The 11,359-nt window shown below is 37.1% G+C and overlaps 1 pseudogene; it reads right to left on the reverse strand.

Annotated features, from left to right (window-relative positions):
- Positions 1-7,942, reverse strand: part of LOC138831454 (vacuolar protein sorting-associated protein 37A pseudogene) — a 121,765-nt pseudogene extending 113,823 nt beyond the window's left edge.
- Positions 7,943-11,359: the final 3,417 nt, after the last annotated feature.

Genomic DNA, 11,359 nt, shown 5'->3' on the forward strand with positions numbered 1-11,359 from the left:
TAGACTTCTCCTTTATTTCCCCTTCCCATCCCTTCCCATCCTCCCCAACGCCCCCCCATCGTTCCTGCCTCCCCCCCCGCCCAAAAGTTGTAAATTTCGTTTTCAACATAACAACTTGTACATCTCATTGTTGCAATGACTCCACCTGTATCCCTATGGAAACGATTTATTTTTCACCTTCCCCTCCAAAAATTATACCCACATCAAATACAGTGAAAGCTGGGATTATACTGTAGGGGAGGGACATAAAAAGCAACAAAGAAATAATCTTATAAATGCGTTAGAAAAAATCACATTGACTCAGCCTTATTGTTCATGGCTGAGGCTCATAGCTAGAACCATCACAAGCATTTTGCTAGTTCATCAGAGATGGAGAGTCATGCGGTCTTATTCCTATACAGGCTTTGAACTTCCCTCCTCCATATATCTGCCTTTGAGTACATAGCATTATGAAAACATGACCCACTGTGGCCTAGTTTTAGTTTAATTTTATAATGCACCAGTCAATAATGATGAATTCTGGGTTCAAAAAAGGGGAACAAAATTCGATAAGTATATTTTATTGCGTTTATCCACAAATGACTTTCTTCTGCACTGGGTAATGGGAATCACAGCAAGATGTCAATTATAACAAAGAATAGAAAACTTTGGCAGAGAAATTTGTAAAATGTCACATCAGGTAGGTCTGCTTGCTAATAACTTTTCAACTTTTAGTAATGTAGATCCACGAGTTAAAACATCATCAAGTTTAAGGGAAAATTTAAATTTATCAGTTCATAAAAAAGACTTTTCTTTTTTCTTTTTTTCAGTGGTAAAGTGCTTGCCTTGCATGCCTGTGGCCCTGGGTTCGATTGGTCAGCACCACATAAAAAAAGACTTTCCTAATGAAGTTCCTCTGATATTGTTATTAGAATATGTGGGTAGATAGCTACCACAGGGTTCATTGTGTAATTTGGATAATATGATGATATTTTCTCATTCCTGTGAGCTTGTGTCTACTTCAATATTGCCCCCATATCACTCATACATGTATCGTGAGTATGTAGAATGCTTCATTTGTTTATGATGTTTAAGAACATGCACAGGTTTAATATGCTAGAAATTGCCTTTAAATCTAAAAATCAGATTCATTTTCAGATTTTCAATGCCTTTGCAGTTAATCCTTATAAATTGCATATATTATTAACTCCAGTGCATGATAATACATTTGGGGTGGATTGTTAACACAAAGATAGGTTGGGGTAATCCATGTTCAAATCAACTCAGTTTCCTCTCACACACAATAACATCTTTAATTTGCTAGACACTGGGTGAAAAGTAGGTTCAGTTACAACTTGGTGAGAAACTTCTTTAGTGGGAGTAATGAAGATATATTTCTATGAAATTTACCTGTAAGAGTTTTGACAAGTTCCCATCACAATGCTCAGATTTTAATAATTTCTGACATCCGAGGAAAAGAGATGCTCCCAAAATATCTTGTTCTTGGCAAGAATGGGCTTCTGGTTAAGAAAAACGGTGCCACTATTGTGTGATTTGAAATAGGGAAAGGATTGTTTGAAACCCCAGCCTCTTCTTGCCTTTCTGTCATGTATTAGGAAAGTCAAAACTGAAAATTTTGGAGGAGAAAGGAAGACAGAGAGGAAGAGAGAGAAAGAGAAAGAGAGAGACTGGGGTGATGGTTCTGGGATGGAGAAAACAGAGGGAAACGGAAAGCAAGAGAAACTTAGGTATAAAATACAAAGCAAATATCTTTACAGATACCTTTCAAACCTACCACAGGGTTTGGGTATAAGTGATTGATGGTGATATAGCAAAGGCTATATAACAGCAAGGTGTTTTATTTTCCCCAAATCCAGCAGGGGGGAATAAATAAAACAAGAATATAAAAAGTAAAGAACTTTTAATACCTACAAGTACAGCAAAGATGAAATAGATCTTAATGCCCAGCCATATAAATATAAATCTTCATACTACTGGCGTTTTTTACTTGTATTCTATGTACTTGATGTATTTGTCTTTTTACAAAAATTTAAGAGACACTAAGAGCCAGGTTCAGAAAATATGTATGAATTTTTAATCCAATATAACAATTTTCAGACTGACAATTTCAAAGAATTATATAATCATAATTACTACATGGAGTGAACAAATTGGACATCATGAATTAAACATACAGGTAAGGAGAGAGACAGTAACATTAGAAAGAATTTTTAAAATATCACTGACGATATTAGTATAAAACAGAAAACAAAAGACTTTGATGAACTCATCAGTGTAGTGGGAAAAATACATATGAAATCAGTGAGCTTAAAGACTTTTCAATAGACAGTTACCAATCTGAAATTGAGGAGATAGAAAAAGGAATGAATTAAAAGAAATAAAATATTCAGCATCTATGTGATAATTATTGAAGATATCATATATGTATAATGAATACCAGAGAAACAAGAATACAAAGGCCAGAACAGCTGATCAAATGATAATAGTTGAAAATTAAACAAAATTTATATGAAATTCCAGAAGCTTACAGAAAACAAAGCAAAATATTTTAAAAAATCATATTTTAATGGCAGAACACCAACAGCAGAAATAAAAAAGTTACCCACCACACAGTGAGACCATTGGCAGATATTCATAGCAGCATATCAAAAAGGAACAATCACTATGTGCACATGTTCTTATAAAATAATATTTAAAGAAATGAATTCCAAGAGATGGAAATGAGATTTTTGGTGTTGGTGCTGCTGTTTTTGTTATTTTCCTTTATTTGTCATTTGAAGGATGGGGGGGCACAGAAAAGGTGGGACAAAGGGAGAACAAATGCAGCAGTGGTATTCATTAGACAGTATGTAGAAAATGAACTGACTGTCCCTCAATAGATGAATAGATCAAGAAAATGTGATATATGCTGGGTGCCGGTGGCTCATGCTTATAATCCTAGCTACTCAGGAAGCTGAGATCTGAGGATTGAGTTCAAAGCCAGCCTGGGCAGGAAAGTCCTTGACACTCTTATCTCCAATAAATCAACAGAGAAACCAGAAGTGGCATGTAGTTCAAGTGGTAGAGCTCTAGCCTTGAGCTGAAGAGCTAAGGAACAGTGCTCAGGCCCAGAGTTCAAGCCCCATGACCAACCAAAAAGAAGATATATATGAATTCAATGCTTCTATCAGAAAGAATGACACGGTCCCATTTGGAAGGACTTGGAAAAAAATCATATTAAGTGAAATAAGCCAGACCCAAAAGAACATAGGTCCCATGGTTTCCCTTATGTGTAATAAATAGTATACATCTAGGATAATCTTAGCAGATGAACAGAATAGCTCAATAGCTATGTACATATGATCATATAAGATGATGCTAAGAAAAATGAATCCCAAGATATGGGCACAGGAGGTTTTTCTTTGTTGTTGTTGTTTTTTTAATGTACTATGTGGATTTTTTTTTGTTTCTTTTACATGTACTTTCCCCTATGGTATAATTCCTGTTGTCACTGTATTTGATTTTGGTACCCTGGGTATTGTATAAATGTTTATATCAATTAGGGAAGGGTAACAAAAATGGTGAGTCAAAGGACAAAGATGAGAACCAATTCAACCGTGATACTCACAAAACCGTATGTTGGAAATGTTCTGTACAACTTTGGGGGAGGGCTTGGGGGAAGGGAAAGCAGGAGAAAAATGAAGGCAGGAGTAAAAAGTTAGCAAGAAATATACTAACTAACTTACTTACGTGACTGTAACCCCTAGGTACAACACCTGGACAATAAAATTTAAATTTAAATTAAACTGAAACTGTGAGTAGGGATGGGAGAGAAAAACTGGGAGAGAGCAAAGGAATGGGTGGCAGAGTTCAAAAGGAAATACATTTATTATCTGACTTACATAATTATAACATTACCTGTACAATACATCTGTGTATTAGCTGAACAGTAATAATAAAATATATTTTTAAGAGAAAAAGAAAGACTGTCTGGTTCTAACACAATGTCTCTTAGCTGTGGTGAGTCAGAGGGAAAGTGGAAGAAAAAATGAGGGAGGGGTAAAAATGCTTGACAAGAAATGAACACACTACCTTACTTATGGAATTATAAAGCCTCTTTGCATCACCTTTACAATAAAATTAAATTAAATTTAAAAAAAGAAAGAAAAATCACACATAGTGGAGCCTTACTTCAGAGGGACAAAGATAAAGATTTTATCAAAATCTTCTATATTTTTCCAAGCAACAATTAAATGGAGGAGAATATTTAAAGTATGGAAGAAAGACATAACAAAATAGAGCAAAACTAAAACAGAAAGAGAAGTTTAGAATCTCATATTCAACAAAATTCTTATGAGAAGAAAACATTGTCGGGCATAAGAGAACAATAACAAAAAAAAGTGATTTTTTTTTCTTTGTGTGTTGTGGGGCTTGAACTCTAGGCCTGGTTACTGTCATTGAGCTCTTCAGCTCAAGGCTAGAACACTACCACTAGAGCCACAGTGCCACTTCTGGCCTTTGTTTTTGTTGTTGTTGTTGTTTTTGTTTTTACTGTTTATATGGTGCTGAGGAATCCAACCCAGGGCCTCATGTATTGGAGGCAAGTACTCGACCACTCTGAGCCACCTTCCCAGCCTCAAAAGTGAGTGAATTTTGTCCTTCATCTTCCCAGATTCATCCATCAAAGTTTTTCAGAAGGAATAAAGAAAGGAGTCATCTTAAATGTCTTTCAAGATGATCTTGGTAATTCTAAATCACTTTTGATGAAATGACATTGTTTAGTGTGACACAATTCAATGAATGGACAGTCATGGTGTTAGTGACCTCTTCTGGAGAGATTATGTGTAAATAAATCTCAATCCCTATTAGGTTGGAAAAGCTCATGACCAACAACGTCTGCAGAATCCCACTCCCAGCTAGTCTTTTAGATGAGGCTGATTGTCCATTGCTCCCCTTAGAGTTCATTATCAAATTTGAACCATGAAGCCTTGTATTTGCCCTGGTTCCTAGCCTCGAATTCACTGGTTAGAATCCTAGCTGAGGCCATTCTTGATCATCCTTGTCTATAGTTTTCACGCGTTCACAGCTGGAGAGTATTCACTATGTTTAGTCCTGCAAATTAGACTCTGACTTTCCAGTATAAAATTACAAATTTGTTTCTTTTCACATGTTGTCATAAATTTCTTATAAGGACCCAAATAATAGTCATCCCTGGGCAAATGAGTCCATCAACAATGAGGAGAGGACTCTGGAGGTAGTTTGGATCTTAAAATATTAAAAATAGCATTTTCGCTTAGATGCCTTTCTGAATAAATCTAATTTAAAATAAACTAAGTATAAAACTGGGCACTGGTGGCTCATACCTGTAGTCCTAGCCACTCAGGAGGCTGACATCTCAGATCATGACTCGATTCCCACACAGGCATGTAAATCTGTAAGACTCTTATGTGGCTGCAATGGTAAAGCACTAGCCATGAGCATAAAATTTAAGGAACAATAACACTGAGTCCCTGAGTTCAAGTCCCATTACTGAAATAAATAGATTAGTAAATAAAATAATTTATTAATCAACTAAATATAGCTACTCTGTGGCTGTACATTTAAGAGACAATTTTCTAAACATTCCAGAGAGAACATGAGATGAAATAAAGTCATATATGTTGATGCTTGGTTTTGTTATCAATGCCATGAGAATGTATCAAAGAGTTTGATATAGAATAAATGAGTATATTGATTGAACTCTATTATTCCTGTCAACTGAGATGACAGTTTGAATATCTGGTGAATGAAATCATGTATTGATTCTTATCTAAATGACAGGTGTTCACTTTTCAAAAAGGAAGATGAAGATGAGAATTTTTTAGTTGGATTGAGGGCAGAACATATTTTGGGAAGTTGACACACAAAATATCAATCAATAGACTATCTTTTAAAGAGTTTCCTTAGGACAATAAAATATATGCAGGGGTAGCAGAGTAACATGTAAAATATATCATTCAGTTTAGAGGACTTGTGAAAGGATTAAAAAGGTGATTAGGTTTCCATAGAGATATTTTTTAAATTTTTTTAAATTAATTTTTTAAAAGTTTTATTACTGTGAAAATACCATACAGAGGGGTTACAATTACATGAGCAATGTAATTAAGACATTTTTTGAATTTTTTTATTTACTAAAGGTATATATATATATATATGTATATATATATATATATATATAATAGGTATATTTATATGTTATAGGTATATATCTGGCACATTGGCAGGTTTGATATTTTCTGGTATTATGAATATTTAAAAACAAATTGCTTTTGAAAGTTTTATTCAAAAAGAAAGAAAAAGAGAGGGTGTGGGTATCTTTCCATAGCTGAAAGTACTTAAAAATTACTGAGAGGAAAATAATCTAAAGAAGATATCATTCTTGATAAAGAAATGAGGCAGTTTCAAATTAAAAGTACAAGATTAAGTACTTTTCATAAAATATTAAAACTAAAATCACATGCATAAGGTATTTAATTATAAGAATAGCAGTGAAATTTTAAAAGGACAGGATTTATCAATGATAAATAGGCGTTTTTAGTGCAAATACTGCAGAAAAATTTTCCAAGCAAAGATCATAATCATTCTAATCTATATAAAAAACAATCTCAGTTCTTTAAACAATGTAGAGTACATCTGAATTCAGCCATTTCAATGAAATGCCAACTTACAAACCTTAAATCTAAAATAATGTACTTAGTTTTATGTCTCATTTCTCTCTTGGCGGTCCATGTTTTCAGGAAAATCTGTAATGGACCATGAAGTTGGCTGTGCATTGCTATCACTTGTTTAAGTTTCTCTTCCTTGGCTCTTCTACAGTGGCAAACTTCTTTTTTCCATGAAGCTACTGAGAAAATCATCTATTTCAGTTTTTCCCTCCGAGAAATCTTCAGCAATATTATCAGATTCTTCCTCAGCTTCATGTGCAGCGACTTTCCATCTTGCCTGTAGGGCACTTGCACTACAACTCTCACTCAGTTCATGTTGTCTCTGCCTCTTCTTTTCAAACGTAGATTTCATTTGTGTAAGTAACTCATACTTATCTAAAACAGTTTGCCTTTTGGCTTCCAAACTGGGCTCCAAGAGGAGAGTTTTCTTGCTAATTCCTCAATACTTTTTACTAAATCACCCTTGTCATTAATAATTTGTTTTAGTTGAGGTAAACTCAGAAACTGTTCTAGTAATACTTCCTCTTGTTCATTCATATCTGTGAGTTGTGACACAATTCTGAGAGTTCTGGAAATGCATCAGGGACATCTGGCATCTTGTACCCAAAACCATTTTGGCTTATCGGTGTTGAAGTTTCCATTGTGGGAACAGGCAATGGCAGACTTGAAAGGACACCAAATGTAGGAGCAGCAGACTTGGCTGTTGTATAACTTGTTGAAGAAGAAGCCGTGTCAGTAACAAAGAAGTTATGTTCTGTTAGCTTCTTGAGGAGGATATGCAGGAAGAAATGGAAAACCCTAAGAAGCATAAGGAGGCAGCCCACCTGGGTTACTATACAGGTATGGAAATGCTGTTGAAGTGGGAGCTAAAACAGGAGAATTCTTCCAAAACTCATCCAACAGACTCTGGCTAATCTTTCCAAGATCTGAGTGTATTGTAAAATTGCTTACTAATTGAGAGGTAACATATATTCCATGTTTATCCATTAAAGGATGTCAGATTGGTGGATAAACACTGATTGCTGGTTTTTCCTGAGGAAACTGTGGAGGAAGTACTATATTAATGTTAATTGTCAAGTTGTTTACAGTGAAGGGCAATCTGTATTCCACATCTTTCTGTATTTCAGCTATACTGGAGTGGGAGTTCCGGAGGGACTCGATCAAGCACTGCTTCTGCTGTTGGAGGCTGGTGAGGCCACCACCAGGGACCCTGCTGTGGAGAAGGAGGTGCTCTTGGTCAGGGGAAAGAGCCAGCTCATCCTCCTCGCGTCCCTGGGGCAGGAGGGCCTACAAGGTTTGGGCCTGCTTCTCCCAGAGGCTGCCCGTCAGGTCTCCAGCTACAGAGGAGTGGCCTGAAATACCCAAGGTTCGAGTCCGGTTGTGTGTGTGTGGGGGGAGCAGAGGGGCAGGCCGTGGGGCAAGCCAACGGCGCCTTTTACCAAGTAAACCAGGTTCCTGGTCCCCGGGTTTGGGGGACCATGACATAACTGGAGAGAGCTGGAGAGAGGTAAATTGTCAAGCAGGACACAAGCAACCAGGATCCTACCCTTGGAGGCCCAGGTGCTCCAGACTGGCTAGCCAGTCAGATTGTAACCTGGCTGTGCTCGGCGTGCCTGGCCTCGTCCTACCATGAGCACATTTCTTATCAAGCATTGTTGCCTACTCCTTTGTTTCCCTTTGCCATCCCTGCTGCGACACCCCCTCTCCCCCATCTAGTCCCCCGACTCCTCCCCAAAGTTGTAAATTTCATTTTTCATCTTAATGTCTTGTACATTTCATTGTTGTAATGGGTTCCTATTTAAACAATTTGTTTTTCCCTTCCCCTCCACAAATTATACCAACATTAACTACAGTGAAAACAGGAGTTATACGGTGGGGAAGGGACACACCAAGCAACAACAACAACAACAACAACAACATATCACCCTGGGCTGGGAAGGTCGCTCAGTGTTAGAGTTCTTGCCTTGAATGCAGGAGGCCCTGGGTTCAATTCCTCAGTACCACATAAACAGAAAAAGCTGGAAGTAGCACTGTGGCTAAATAAGTAGAGCACTAGCCTTGAGCTGAAGAGCTCAGAGACAATGCCCAGGCCCAGAGTTCATGCCCCACAACCGAAAAAAAAATCACTTTATAAAACATTAGAAGCAATAGAAAGCAAGAAAAAACACTTCAGTCCTTATCTTGAGGTCCATTTTGCCTAACTTCAACTTATCTGTCTTTTTCTGCTTGACTCAATACATACACTGGTTATTGCAAATTAGGGAAACCATGGGACCTATGTTTCTTTGGGCCTGGCTTACTTCACTTAATATAATTTTTTCCAAGTCTGTCCATTTCCTCACAAATGGGGCAATGCCATTCTTTCTGATGGAGGCATAGAATTCCATTGTGTATATATACCACATTTTCTTGATCCATTCATCTACTGAGGAGCATCAGTGTTGGTTCCATATCTTAGCTATGGTAAATAATGCTGCAATAAACATAGTTGTGTTGATAGCTTTAGTATGGTCTTGTTTCTGATCATTCGGGTAAATGTCCCAAATTGAGTCAAAGGGGAGCTCTATGTGGAGTCTTTTGAGGAACCTCCATACTACTTTACAAAGTGCTTGAACAAGTTTACACAACCACAGACAATGCAGTCAGCTTGGACAGTTTTAAATTAGCTACCAACATATTCTTTTTATATGTTTTTATTGTAAAAATATTGTACGGAGGGGTTACAGTTACATGAATAAGGTAGTGAGTACATTTCCTAACCAGAATTGTTACCCCCTCCTTTGTTTTTGCCCCTACCATCCCTTTCCTCCCCAATTCCACAACTCCTCCCACCCCCTTCCAAAGTTGTAAAGTTCATTTTTAACATAGTGTCTTGTACATCTCATTGTTACAATGGGTCAAGCTCTTTCCTTACTTCAGCATTTTGTTATTTCCTTCCCCTTCCCAAATTAGAAAAAATGTATATACAAGATGCAGGGCACTGGAATCAAGTACAGATATTTTTTCTGCAAAAATACTATAGGATGAGAGCAAAAACATACCTTGAACAAAGGTTCTATTGGCTTTCTCTGCAGAATATGTGTAAAGCCTGCAAATGAATCCAAGATATCCTCAACCCACAGACTCACAAATCATGTAAAATTTGACTCATATTCTATACTACATTGTTTAGAGATGAGTGTGTGTGTGTGTGTGTGTGTGTGTGTGTGTGTGTGTGTGTGTGTGCGCGCGCGCATGCGCACGCGCAGGTATTCGGGATTGAATTAGGATCTAGGCACTGCACTTTTGCATCTTTAGTCAAGAGTGATACTCTCACTTGAGGCACTGGTCCACTTCTGGAATTTTTTTAAATAAGTTTTTTTTTAATTGTGAGAACACTGTACAGAGGAGGGGTTGCAGTTACATGAGCAAGGTAATGAGTATATTGCTTCTGAATCATTGTTGTCTCCTCCTTTTTTTTCCCCTACCATCCCTTCCCTCCCACTTCCACAACTACACTCTCCCGTTCCCCCCGACCTAAATTGTAAAGTTTGTTTTTCCACCTAAATTGTAAAGTTTGTTTTTCCCTCCCACTTCCACAACTACACTCTCCCGTTCCCCCCACCTAAATTGTAAAGTTTGTTTTCCCTGTTTTCTTGTACATCTCATTGTTGCAATGGGTCAACCTATATCCTTGTTTAAACAATTTGTTTTTCCCTTCCCCTATACAAATTATACCAACATCAAATACAATGAAAACAGGGGTTATACCATAGGGGAGGGACATACAAAGCAACAAAGAAATCACATGGTACCTTATAAATACATTAGAAGCAATAGCAAGCAAGAAAAAAAAAACACAATTGTGTCCTTATCTTGGCATTCATTTCCTTTAACATAATCTTATCTGACCTTTTTCTGCTTGTCTCAGACATATTCTAGTTGTTGCAAATAAGGGAAACCACTTGTGGCTTTGTGCTGGTTCATTGGAGATGAGTCTCATAGACATTTCTGTACAGGTTGGCTTTGAGCTGAAATCCTCACATTTCCACCTCCTGACAGGTATTATAGACATGTGTACTTTACTGTTGCTCACATTTGCTACTGATAAATTTAATCCCAAGCACTGTATTTTAGCTATTAACTTCAGAAACAAAATTTTCTGGCTTTATTAAAATTTAAAATGAAATGTGCCTGCTTTTTTCTTTCTAAATAAATGTGCCTGCTTTTTTTTTCTTTTAAGAAATCCTTTATGGGGCTGGGAAGGTGGCTCAGTGGTAGAGCTCTTGCCTTGCATGCATGAGGTCCTGGGTTCGATTCCTCAGCACCACATAAGTAAAAAGAAAAAAGCCTGAATTGGCGCTGTGGCTCAAGTGGTAGAGCCCAGGATCAGAGTTCAGGCCCCACAACAAGCCCCCCCCCCCCAAAGAAATCCTTTATATGCTTTACTTCTTATTTAGAAAGAACTTGGCTTCAGAAAGATTAATGAGAATTTTAAAATTTACCACCCAGCTTAAGAAATGAAGCTTGCATGAACACAGTCTTAGACTTCTTAAATCTAAAAGTATTCTCCAACTTGAATTTTTTCTGTCAGCTTTTACAACAAGGAAAGGAAATTGTTCCAAAGAATTATGACACTTGATACTTATTTGGCAAAAGTAGAGCATGACAATAGTAAAATACGGTTATTTTAAGGG

This window comes from Dipodomys merriami, unplaced genomic scaffold, assembly GCF_024711535.1.
Source record: "Dipodomys merriami isolate MVZ:Mamm:240054 unplaced genomic scaffold, mDipMer1.0.p SCAF_197, whole genome shotgun sequence".
NCBI classification, from domain to species: Eukaryota; Metazoa; Chordata; class Mammalia; order Rodentia; family Heteromyidae; genus Dipodomys; species Dipodomys merriami.